General features: G+C 41.9%; 1 long non-coding RNA gene across 7 annotated transcripts in view; it reads left to right on the plus strand.

Annotated features, from left to right (window-relative positions):
* Positions 1-9,247: 9,247 nt before the first annotated feature.
* Positions 9,248-12,266, plus strand: part of LOC147353616 (uncharacterized) — a 55,202-nt gene continuing 52,183 nt past the window's right edge. The window contains exons 1-2 of one of the 7 annotated variants that reach the window (XR_015145770.1): positions 9,248-9,959; positions 10,536-10,739. This is a non-coding gene — a long non-coding RNA (uncharacterized LOC147353616). The remainder of the gene's footprint in view (positions 9,960-10,535; positions 10,740-12,266) is intronic. The other 6 variants (XR_015145769.1, XR_015145771.1, XR_015145768.1 and 3 more) reach the window with 6 other exon arrangements.

Below are 12,266 nucleotides of genomic sequence, written 5' to 3' on the forward strand. Positions count from 1 at the left end.
TCTGCCAAGCCTTTTCCTAATTAAAAGATGCTTACTCCTTGGAAGAAAGTTTATGACCAACCTAGATAGCGTATTGAAAAGCAGAGATATTACTTTGCCAACAAAGGTCCGTCTAGTCAAGGCTATGGTTTTTCCAGTGGTCATGTTTGGATGCGAGAGTTGGACTGTGAAGAAAGTTGAGCACCAAAGAATTGATGCTTTTGAACTGTGGCGTTGGAGAAGACTCTTGAGAGTCCCTTGGACTGCAAGGAGATCCAACCAGTCCATTCTAAAGGAGATCAGCCCTGGGTGTTCTTTGGAAGGAATGGTGCTAAAGCTGAAACTCCAGTACTTTGGCCACCACATGTGAAGAGTTGACTCATTGGAAAAGACTCTGATGCTGGGAGGGACTGGGGGCAGGAGGAAAAGGGGACAACAGAGGATGAGATGGCTGGATGGCATCACCAACTCGATGGACGTGAGTTTGAGTGAACTCCAGGAGATGGTGATGGACAGGGAGGCCTGGCATGCTGCAATTCATGGGATCGCAAAGAGTTGGACACGACTGAGCGACTGAACTGAACTGAATCATTTAATTGCTATAGTTCTAATGTTTAATTATTCATTTGTCTCAACTCATTTCTCCTCTGTCTCTCCACTCTTTCAGTTTGACTGTCATGACATCATAGTTTCTTGTTTTTCTCTGGCTTTACTGGAAGATCCTTCTCAGGCCTTCCTGGTTGATTCCTATGCCAAGGACCATTCTCTCTGTATGTCTTTCCTTCTGTATATATGTTCATGGTTAGTGATATTATCCATCTTCATTTTAACTTCATTTATAACTTTCAGATTTAAATCTCCAGCCCCAGTACTAAAACATTGAAAAGGACCGAATTGACCCTCACTTAATATTTGTTTAATTAATGTTTTTTTAAGGTTATAAAATTATCATGAATTTAAATAAATGAAGAAGCTATTCAAAGGAAATTTTTGACAAAATAGTAATGTTGTTTTTCTTTATGAATAGCAGTTAATTTGGAACTTCCCTGATGGTCTAGTGTTTCAGACTTCAAGCTTCCACTATAGGGGAGCACATAGTCAATGCCTGGTGGGGAAAATAAGATCCTGCATGCCATGTGGCCAAAAGGAACAAACAAATAGCAGTTAGTTTAATGTAATCCCAGTAAAATAACAACAGGATTTTTTTTTAAAGTGTTTTATATGAGAGTCTTTGTTTGTCTTTGTGTGTCATTTATTTATTTATTTTTTGGTCTCACCTCATGTCATGCAGAATTGGAGTATTAAGTACTGGATCACCAGAGAAGTCCCAGGATTTTTTTAGAAAGGTATTTTATTTTTATAAAATTGATCTTACAGTTGTCATATGATCTAGAAATCCTTTTTCTAGGTTTATACCCCAAAGAAATGAGAATTTGCATTCACATTAAAACCTGCCCACCAATGTTTATAACAGCTTTGTTCAGATAAGTCTATCAAAACTGGGAAACTACCTACGTGTCCTTCAAGTACTGAAGGTAAAACAAAGTATGTTACACTTCTACAATTGAATTCTACTTTAGCAATGAAAATGAAAGAACCATTGGCACATGCAGCAACATGGGTGATTCTCAAGCATATTATGATGAGTGAAAGAATTGGAACTTAAAGACTGCAATCATATAGTTTATTTATATGCTGTTTATTGCATCATATTTGGAAAACTAAGCAAGAATAGCTGTGAAAAATACATTGAGTAATTAGGGGCAGGAAACCCAGGAGATGCTGAAACACGCACACTTTTATCATGGGCAGATAAATCAGCTATTAAAGGAATGCCAGAAATAGATCTAAATCATTTTATGATAAAGGTAATTTCCCAATCAGGAAACCTGCTCGACTTCATAGATGAAATGGTGCTGAATAAACTAATTGAACATTTGTGGAAATAAAAATGTTGCATCTGTGTCTCACAGCTGCCTTCAGTAGTAATTGCAGATAAGTTAAAGGTTTACACAAAGACTGGGATAGAAAATATCATAAAATTCTTAGAAAATAATTATGAGAGAATCTGTTTTAACTTCAGGGTAAAGAAGGCCTTTCTAAAGATGAAAGAAAACCAGAATGATCATTTTGACTGCATAAAAAATAAAATATTACTGCATGGCAAAATGCACCACATACACTTTTTTTAAGACATCACTCAAATGTTATTTCATTGAGTCTTCACTCATTCTGTTTGAATTCCAACACATCTCTTCCTCCCCCCGTCCTCTGCATTTCCTGTCTCTTTCCCTCAGTTTCTCTTTTAATGTGCTATATATTTACCAAGCTTTTCCTTTGTTTTTCTACCACTATCATATGTAAGTTGCTGCTACTGCTAAGTCACTTCAGTCGTGTCCGACTCTGTGCGACCCCATAGACAGCAGCCCACCAGGCTCCCCCGTCCCTGGGATTCTCCAGGCAAGAACACTGGAGTGGGTTGCCATTTCCTTCTCCAATGCATGAAAGTGAAAAGTGAAAGTGAAGTCGCTCAGTCATGTCCGACCCTCAGCGACCCCATGGACTGCAGCCTACCAGGCTCCTCTGTCCATAGGATTTTCCAGGCAAGAGTACTGGAGTGGGGTGCCATTACCTTCTCTGCATATGTAAGTTAGATAGATGAAATTTTAGTCATTAAAGAAATATTCTATATTTGGAAATTACTTGTCTTTTATCCCGTCTCCCCCAAGTCCCACACATACTCTTTGTTTGTTTGCTTGTATATTTATTTTTGTCTGCAGTGGGTCTTCAATGTTGCGTGTGAGCTTTCTCTGCTGTGGCAAGCAGAGGCTACTCTTTGTTGTGTTACAGGGGCTTCTCACTGCAGAGCACAGACTCTAGGCACAAGGACTTAAGTGGTTGCAGCATGTGGGCTCCGTCATTGTGGCTTGTGGGCCCTAAAACATGCAGGCTTCAATAGTTGTGGCATGCAGGCTTAGTAGTTGTGGCACCTGGGCTTAGTTCTTCCAAGACATGTGGAATCTTCCCAGACCAGGGATCCATCACATGTCCCTTGCATTGGCAGGTAGTTTCTTAACCACTGTACTACCAGGGAAATTTACCAGAGACACTCTTAATCCATGTTCCATAATGTTCTTTGTGTACTTCAGTGTGGCATTTATATTAAAAGCAATGCCTTGCCCAAATTGTAGTCAATGGAATATCCTAAACTATTAAGACAGAAAACAATGTTACTGTGTTCTGGGCAGGAAATGGGCTTACCCTTCCACCTGGAACAACTAAAACTCGATAAAATATAGCAAAGAATGATATTTAAAAATTGAACTTCAGGTAGCACAGGAGAGTGGTCTCTGGGGAAGGGGAAATGAAGGTGTGCTCTATGATTGTCCCACTTCACTACCTGGACAGAGTACCCAGATGGCACAGCGGGAGGTAGGAGTTCGAGAAGGGAAAAGAGCAGTCTCTCCGAGTTCATGAGAAAGAGTTGGGAGTCCCAGGTGGCCAGTGTGGTTACATTTGCAGGGCAGAATACTGGAGAGGAAAGAGTTGCACAGAAATAGGACTCCAGGGTTCTGCAAAAAAGTCCCCATCAAGTCTTCGCTATATACTGCCCAGTGTATGCATGTAAGAAAACTGCCCAAAGTGAGGAAATAATGATCTGAAAGGAACAGAGGAAACAATCTCTGAAATTTACACAGATCTGGAAATGGTTTGTATTTCTAACAGCCTTAGAGGAATATGTGGTTATTTGTGGGAAGTCAAGTAGTTTATTCAGAAAGGTATCTTAGCAGTGGTTATAAAATTTGCCTTTTCATATGGATGCTTTTGTATCATTTTGTTGTTATTGTTTAGTCACTAACTCTTTGTGACCCTATGGATTTCAGCCTGCCAGACTCTTCTTTCCATGGGATTTTCCAGGCAAGAATACTGGAGTCGTTCCCGTTTCATTCTATAGGGGATCTTCCTGACCCACGGATCAAACCCATATCTCCTGCATTGCAGGTAGATTTCTTTACCACTGAGCCACATTATGCCATCTTAATAATGCTTAAAAGAAGCTTCAAATGAATCAACTTATTTCCAAATAAAAGAAACGAAGCTCAGGAATATCTATAGAACTACAGAGGTATAAATTAGGTATAAATTTTTTACACCTAAAAATTTATATTTTAGAATATTTGACATTCAAAAACTATCAGCCATACAAAGCAGCAGAAAAATATTAACTGTTATCAGAAGTAATCAGTATAAACAAAGATAGCAATATAAACAATTGAGGAATAGAATCAATATAAACTGAAGAAATCAATATAAAAAAACAATATAAAACCCAGAAAATACATACATGATCCAGTTGATAGACAAAATGTTAATGTTAGTAAAACTATTCCAAATGTTTAAGAAGGGAGAGGACCACTTAGACATGTAAGCTGGAATCATAGATATATTTAGAAAACCCAAATTAAACTTGAATAGTTAAAAAATATGTTCCACTGGCTGGAATTAACAATGACTAGGCACTGTTAAAGAAAACATTGGTGAGTTTGAAGTAGACAATGACTGAAACTAAAAATGAAAATGAAATGAAATGAAAACAGATAAATGATTAAAAGCAGATCAGTGAGCTATGAGACAACCTGGGGGAGGGGTAATACATAATTAATGGAATCTCTTAAGGAATAATGAAGAACCATTAATTAATGGTTATTAACCATTAACTAACAATGGGATCCAGACCCTTCCCATATTTGATGAAAATCATGAACCTGTAGTTATACAACACTTAGTTAACTTTAAGCACAAGAAACACGAAGAAAACTGTACTGAGCACATTGTAATCAGATTTCTTAAACGTGATAAAGAGGAAATCTTCAAAGTAGTAAGAGGAACAGAGGAATAAGGATAAGAATGACAGCACACTGCTCTTGGCAAACAATGCAGTTTAGTGAAGTATTGAAGGTATTAAAAGAAAAAATATTGTGAATCTCTAATTCTCCGGCTGATGAAATGATCTTTAAGAAATAAAGGAAAAAGAAACTTTTTCACATATATAAAAGCTTAAAGGATTCATCACCAGCATACCTGCAGTATAGGAATGCCTGCAGGTGGGACAGATGTGGTACAAGATGGAAATCTAAAACTGTACTAGGGGAAAGGAGTGCAAGGAGAATTGTCAGTCTGAGAATATGTATCCATACCTCTCTATCTGTATCTTAGAGGGAATTTTATACTGTTGTAGCCACGTGTTCTGGGAAACAAACTCACTCAGAAGGACAATGCAGATAGTGGAGTGCAGTTTATTACACTGGCAGACCCAAGGCAGAGTTTCCTCTTAGCTAAGGACCCCGACCAGTTTTTGTGAAAACCTTGTATACACTAAGTGAATGTGCTCAAACCCACCTCCCCAAATTCTCTGAAAGTAGTCTGAACAAAGGAAAAGAAAGATCCAATCAAAGTTAACCCGTGATTCATATGCCTTAAGCCTAGGTAGTTAGCAGTGGACAATTATCAATAGGTCTGTGGTCATACCCCAATAAACATAATAGAATTTATGATTCTATTTGGTTATACAGATAATTAGGGTATTCTTGTAGGCGACAGAGAGTCTAGGTGTGAGCCGTGGGGCTCTTCCATGGCGGGGTGGGGGGTGGTAGGTCTGGTTTTCCAGTTGGTATGTCGTTTTCATAGACACTGGGCATATAGCTCAAAGTCCACAGTCTGGCCCAAGATGGAGTCCTGCTTTCAAGATGGAGCCTGTTCTGTTTCCTCCTTCAATACTTTCACAGTGGATTTTCTTAAAGTTTTCAAATACTACATTCATTCAAGAGCAGGTTAGGTACAGCTGTTAGGAAAATTAATAAATGCAATTTAGGTAAAATAAAATACCATATAAAAGCAGAGAGACAAAAAATGTAAAAAAAAAAAAAAAAAAGGAAAAGTGTGTAAGATGTAATATGTGACCCAGTGAAAAGACCCTCTGTAAGTAGATACTGAAATTCCTGGTGGGAGTCCTGTCTCCTGCCTAGAGCTGACTGGCAGGAGGACTCCCAGGGAGCAGAAGCTGCAGTGTGTGAGCCCCCAGCTGTGGGTGTGGAGTAGGTCAGCGGGGATGCTGGCCTCAGTACACTGGGCGGCCAGCGCTGCTGCTTGTGTTGCTTTCTGCCCTACTTGTCTCAAGGATGGCTCTGGCTGGAGGGACCTGAGAGACATGGGCCAAAGCAAAGGACCCTCAGAGAGATCCTTGCAAGATAAAAGGGCAATCCTCTGGCAATACCTAGATTGGGATGTGCCAGCAAAGCCACATGGGGTTGCTTGGGTGGGATATTAGCCAGCCTCCTGGGCATCAAGAGAATCCTTAGCAGTGACAGGAGAGAGTGTCCTTTTTTATTTACTGAGGTATAGTTGCTTTACAATGCTGTGTTAGTTTCTGCTATACAGCAAAGTGAATCAGGGATCTGTTTACATGTATCGCCTATGTTTTTTAATTTCCTTCACATTAGGTCACAACAGACCCTTGAGTAGAGTTCCCTGTGCTACCCAGTAGGTTCTCACTAGTTATCCATTGTATACATAGTATCAATAGTGTATTTATGTCAACGAATCTCCCAATTCATCCCACCCTGCCTTGGTGCATATACATTTGTTCTCATAGAGTCTGTGTCTTTATTCAATTTAGTTCAGTTCAGTTCAGTCACTCAGTTGTGTCCGACTCTTTGAGACTCTATGGACTGCAGCACGCCAGGCCTCCCTGTCCATCACCAACTGCTGGAGTTTACTCAAATTCATGTCCATTGAATTGGTTATGCCATTGAAAGGTTGTTGCTAAACCACAAAAGACACCAGGATTCTTGGCCTCCAGAGGAAAAGAATTCAATCCGGGGCCAGAGACGAGGCTTGATTGCTCAGAGCTTTTGTGTAATAAAGTTTTATTACAGTACAAAAGAGATAGAGAAAGCTTCTGACATAGACATCAGAAAGGGGCAGAAAGAGTACCCTCCTGCTAGTCTTTAGCTGAATGTTATATAGCTACTAGCAGTCTGCTAATTAAAGAAAGAAATGTCTCAAAACTCAGAGAATGGCACCAGGTGAGTCATCCCAGGCCGTAAAACGAATTGACGTGAATCTTGAAGAAAGGCAGATTTCCATACAAATATATAGTTTCATTAACATAGATTAGGAGAACAATGTATGAGTATAACATACTGGTTTGTCACGTTGGTTCTGAGCCTAAATCTGAGCCTTTAGGCGGAACCGACTTGAAGATAGAGTCTAGGGTAAATGCCTAGTACATTAACATAGCTTAAGACAAACATTTCCATAAGAAAAATGCATCAGTTAGCTCAAGGTTTGAGAAAAGTTAAGTTCATATGGAACGAGGTGTCCGTTATGGCAACACATAATTTTAAGAGAAACCTTTTTAAAATTTTGTATATAGAAGGGGGAAAAAATCTAACACTAGTTTATTTCCTCCTGCCGCTTAAGAGATAAAAAATGTCTGACCCTTGCAGCCTATTTCATCCGTTTGGAGACCCCTGGCCTTCCTGCCTATTACTCTCTCATTATCCAACCATCTCATCCTCTGTTGTCCCCTTCTCCTCCCACCTTGAATCTTTCCCGCCATGAGAGTCTTGTCAAATGATTCTTCAAATCAGGTGGCCAAAGAATTGGAGTTTCAGCTTCAACATCAGTCTTCCAATGAATATTCAGGGTTGATCTTTAGGATGGACTGGTTGGATCTCCTTGCAGTCCAAGACTCTCAAGAGTCTTCTCCAACACCACAGTTCAAAAGCATAAGTTCTTCGGACCTCAGGTTTCTTTATGGTCCAATTCTCACATCCATACATGACTACTGGAAAAACCATAGCCTTGATAAGATGGACCTTTGTTGGCAAAGTAATGTCTCTGCTTTTTAATATGCTGTCTAGGTTGGTCATAACTTTTCTTCCAAGGAGTAAGGGTCTTCTAATTTCATGGCTGCAGTCACCATCTGCAGTGATTTTGGAGCCCGAAAAAATAAAGTCTGCCACTGTTTTTACTGTTACCCTATCTATTTGCCATGAAGTGATGGGACTGGATGCCATGATCTTAGTTTTCTGAATGTTGAGCTTTAAGCCAACTTTTTCACTCTCCTCTTTGACTTTCATCAAGAGGCTCTTCAGTTCTTTTTCACTTTCTGCCATAAGGGTGGTATCATCTGCATATCTGAGGTTATTGATATTTCTCCTGGCAATCTTGATTCCAGCTGTGCTTCATCCAGCCCAACATTTCTCATGATGTATTCTGCATATAAGTTAAATAAGCAGAGTGACAATATTGACAATATACAGTCTTGACATACTCCTTTCCCAATTTGGAACCACTCTGTTGTTCCATGTCCAGTTCTAACTGTTGCTTCCTGACCTGCATACAGATTTCTCAAGAGGCAGGTCAGGTGGTCTGGTATTCTCATTTCTTTCAGAATTTTCCACATTTGTGGTGATCCACAGAGTCAATGGCATAGTCAATAAAGCAGAAATAGATGTTTTTCTGGAATTCTTTTGCTTTTTCAGTGATCCAATGGATGTTGGCAATTTGATCTCTGGTTCTTCTGCCTTTTCTAAATCCAGCTTTAACATCTGGAAGTTCGTGGTTCATGTATTGTTGAAGTCTGGCTTGGAGAATTTTGAGCATTATTTTACTAGTGAAGGAGGAAACAGACAGAACAGGCTCCATCTTGAAAGCTGGACTCCATCTTGGGCCAGACTGTGGACTTTGAGCTATATGCCCAGTATCTATGGAAATGACATACCATCTGGAAAACCAGAACCCCACCTCCACCCTCCATGGAAGAGCCCCAGGGCTCATACCTAGACTCTCACCTACAAGAATACCCTAATTATCTGTGTAACCAAATAGAATAATAAATTCTATTATGTTTATTAGGGTATGACCACAGACCTATTGATAATTGTCCACTGTTAACTACCTAGGCTTAAGGCATATGAATCACGGGTTAACTTTGATTGGATCTTTCTTTTCTTTTGTTCAGACTACTTTCAGAGAATTTGGGGAGGTGGGTCTGAGCACGTACACTTAAGTTATATAAGGTTTTCACAAAAACCAGTCAGGGTTCTTGACTAAGAGGAGACTCTGCCTTGGGCCCGCCGGTGTAATAAACTGTACTCCACTATCTGCATTGTCCTTCTGAGTGAGTGTTTCCCAGAACGCGTGGCTACAACATTTGGTGCATTGGCCGGGAAAACTCCTCACTTTGAGGAGACAAGTCCCATTTGGGACTACTCTGAGGCCTTGCAGCTTGAATCTTCTAAAGGTGGGGGATGGGGGGGAAGATGCCTTGCCCTTCTGGAAGGATTCTGCTTCTCAATGCCAGGAATTTTCACTTTAGCAGGTAGTGGACAGCAGCAGGGGAACTGAGTGCTCAGGTGAGGAGGAACCTACCCGGCAGGGTGGAAGAGGGGGCCTGATCATCCTGCTGGAAGGGACTAGAAAGACCCACATGAGCCTGGAATAGGCAGGTGGCAGCGTTTGCTTGGTATACAAATTGATGAGTGCGTTAAGGCTTAGGAAGGAAATTTGTGAAGGTCATTTAGGAGGTGATGTCCATACCATCTTGGGGAAAATTATTACCAAGCAATCGCCAGGGGATTTTTAGGAGAAGAAACTTGGTCTTTGGGTGCTCATATTCTGCCCTCCCCAAGGAGGTGTCCCATCTGCTGTGAAATTCTTGACCCCCTCGGAATTGTCAGGCTAGAAGGAGCAGGATACATAAATGAGTACGAATTGGCTTTTCCTGAGATGGCCTGGGATGTGGGATATTTAACCCATCTGTGTTTTCATCCGCACCTGATCAAGCCCACGAAGGCAGAACGGACTTTAAGTTAAGGGAGAAACAGTCTTGGATTACATGGTGTTCTGGTTTGGCCATGCTGACTAGCAGGTGAAGACATGCTGATCCCCCTTCTCACTCTGGGATCTGGCAGGTAAGGCTCTTCTCACCCTGATTAGGAAGGAGGTGGAATGGCGATTTAAGTGTTTCATTGAGTGGAAATATCAGAAGTACATAGGGTACTGAGAACTTCGTAGACAGAAAGAAAAGGAAAAGTTTAAGAAGGTCTGAGAAGGTAAGCAAGATGGGGGGCAGTGAATCTAAGGCAACTGTATTGGAGTGCATGATTAAAAATTTAAAGAAGGGATTTGGAGGAGACTACGGGGTGAACATCATGCCTAACTGCCTCCACATACTTTGTGAGGTCAAATGGCCCCCTATGGGAGTAGGATGGCCACCAGAGGATACCATGAACTTAAAATTAGTGAAAGCAGTCTATACAGTAGTCACAGGAGAGCCAGGACACCCAAATCAATATCCATATATTGACTCATGGCTAGGGTTAGCTCAACACCCTCCTACTTGGATAGGCTTCTGTATCCCGAAGGGAAAGGGAGAAATATTAATAGCACAAAGATTGACTGATGATAAAAAAAGAAATTCTACAGGATTTGGATGGGGATGACCTGACCCCTCCCCCATACTGGATAATGACGCATCTGCTTCCCAGTGCTCCACCAGGATCAGAGGCTGCCTTAATGCCCGATCCAGGGCAAAGTGAAGTTCCTGCAGCCACCGCTGCTCTTTGCCAGCTCTCCCGGAGATTGTAGAGCCGCCGTTTCAGCAGGCTCTGATCCCAGCAATGGAGACCTCTGGTCAACACCCCCAGAATTCCACCTCAGCTGGACCTCCTAGATTGTATCCACCTCTCCAGGTGAGTACTGATGGAAAGGGGAAAGAAAACACAGGAATTAGACAAAGGCTGCACTCCACCAAGGAACAGGGGGAAAGAACTCCACTACAGATGCCCCTCAGAGAGCTACAACAGCCTCCGGTTCAGAGCGCATGTGGTCACTACCATCAGCCCCCTGTAGCATTACCAGCCATTTTTCTCTACGGATATATTAAACTTACAGAGACACTCCACCATCCTTGGGGGAGCCACAAGCCATGATTAGGCTAATGGAGACTATTTATCGAACCCACCACCCTACATGGGATGACATAATCTAATTACTAGTTTCCCTTTGCAGCACTGAGGAAAGACACAGGATCCTAAGTGAGGCCAGAAAATGGTTAAGAGAAATGGTACCTGAGGGTACTGCAAACAGGCAGCAGTGGGCAGAACTAGCCACCCCTGATGAGAGGCTCAATTGGACTGTAACACAGAGGAAGGGAGGGGCCACCTGGAGGGATATCGGGTGGCTATTTTACAAGGCCTTAAGAGGGGGGCCTGAAAAATCTATGAGTATGGCAAAACCCTCCGAAGTGATTCAAAGGAAAACAAAATCACCCTCTGAGTTCTATGAAAGACTGTGGGAGGCCTACAGACTTTATACACCAATAGATCCAGAGGCTGCTGGGTCTCAGATGGGGTAAATGCAGCCTTTGTGTCTCAAAAATGTCAGATGGGGGACACCAAGTGACTCATAAATTTTTATACATCCCTGAATGCCCAGTACCTTTGTTGGGAAGAGACTTGCTGTCTAAATTGGGGGCACAAGTGGCCTTCCCCCCCATGAAAGACCTATTCTTCCAGTGGGCTCAACCGCCTATTTACTCTTCCTCTTGGTAACCCCTCAAGATGAATGGAGGTTGCACGATCTCCCAGAAGGGAAACCTGGACAGGCTACACAGTCGAGAGAGAGAGTTAACTCGACAATTCCCTGAGGTCTGGGTGGAAGACAACACCCCCCAGGCTTGCAAAACAAGTCCCACTGGTTCAGTTCAGTTTAGTCACTCAGTCCTGTTCGACTCTTTGCGACCCCATGAATTGCAGCACACCAGGCTTCCCTGTCCATCACCAACTCCTGGAGTTCACTCAAACTCACATCCATTGAGTTGGTGATGCCATCCAGCCATCTCATCCTCTGTCGTCCCCTTCTCCTGCCCCCAATTCCTCCCAGCATCAGAGTCTTTTCCAGTGAGTCAACTCTTCGCATGAGGTGGCCAAAGTACTGGAGTTTCAGCTTTAGTATCACTCCTTCTAAAGAACACCCGGGATTGATCTTCTTTAGAATGGACTGGTTGGATTTCCTTGCAGTCCAAGGGACTCTCAAGAGTCTTCTCCAACACCACAGTTCAAAAGCATCAATTCTTCGGCACTCAGCTTTCTTCACAGTCCAACTCTCACATCCATACATGACCACTGGAAAAACCGCAGCCTTGACTAGACGGTCCTTTGTTGGCAGAGTAATGTCTCTGCTTTTGAATATGCTATCTAGGTTGGTCATAACTTTCC

The sequence above is a fragment of the Bos grunniens genome, chromosome 18 (assembly GCF_055505025.1).
Source record: "Bos grunniens cultivar Pamir isolate PY7600 chromosome 18, Bosgru_T2T1.0, whole genome shotgun sequence".
Lineage (NCBI taxonomy): Eukaryota > Metazoa > Chordata > Mammalia > Artiodactyla > Bovidae > Bos > Bos grunniens.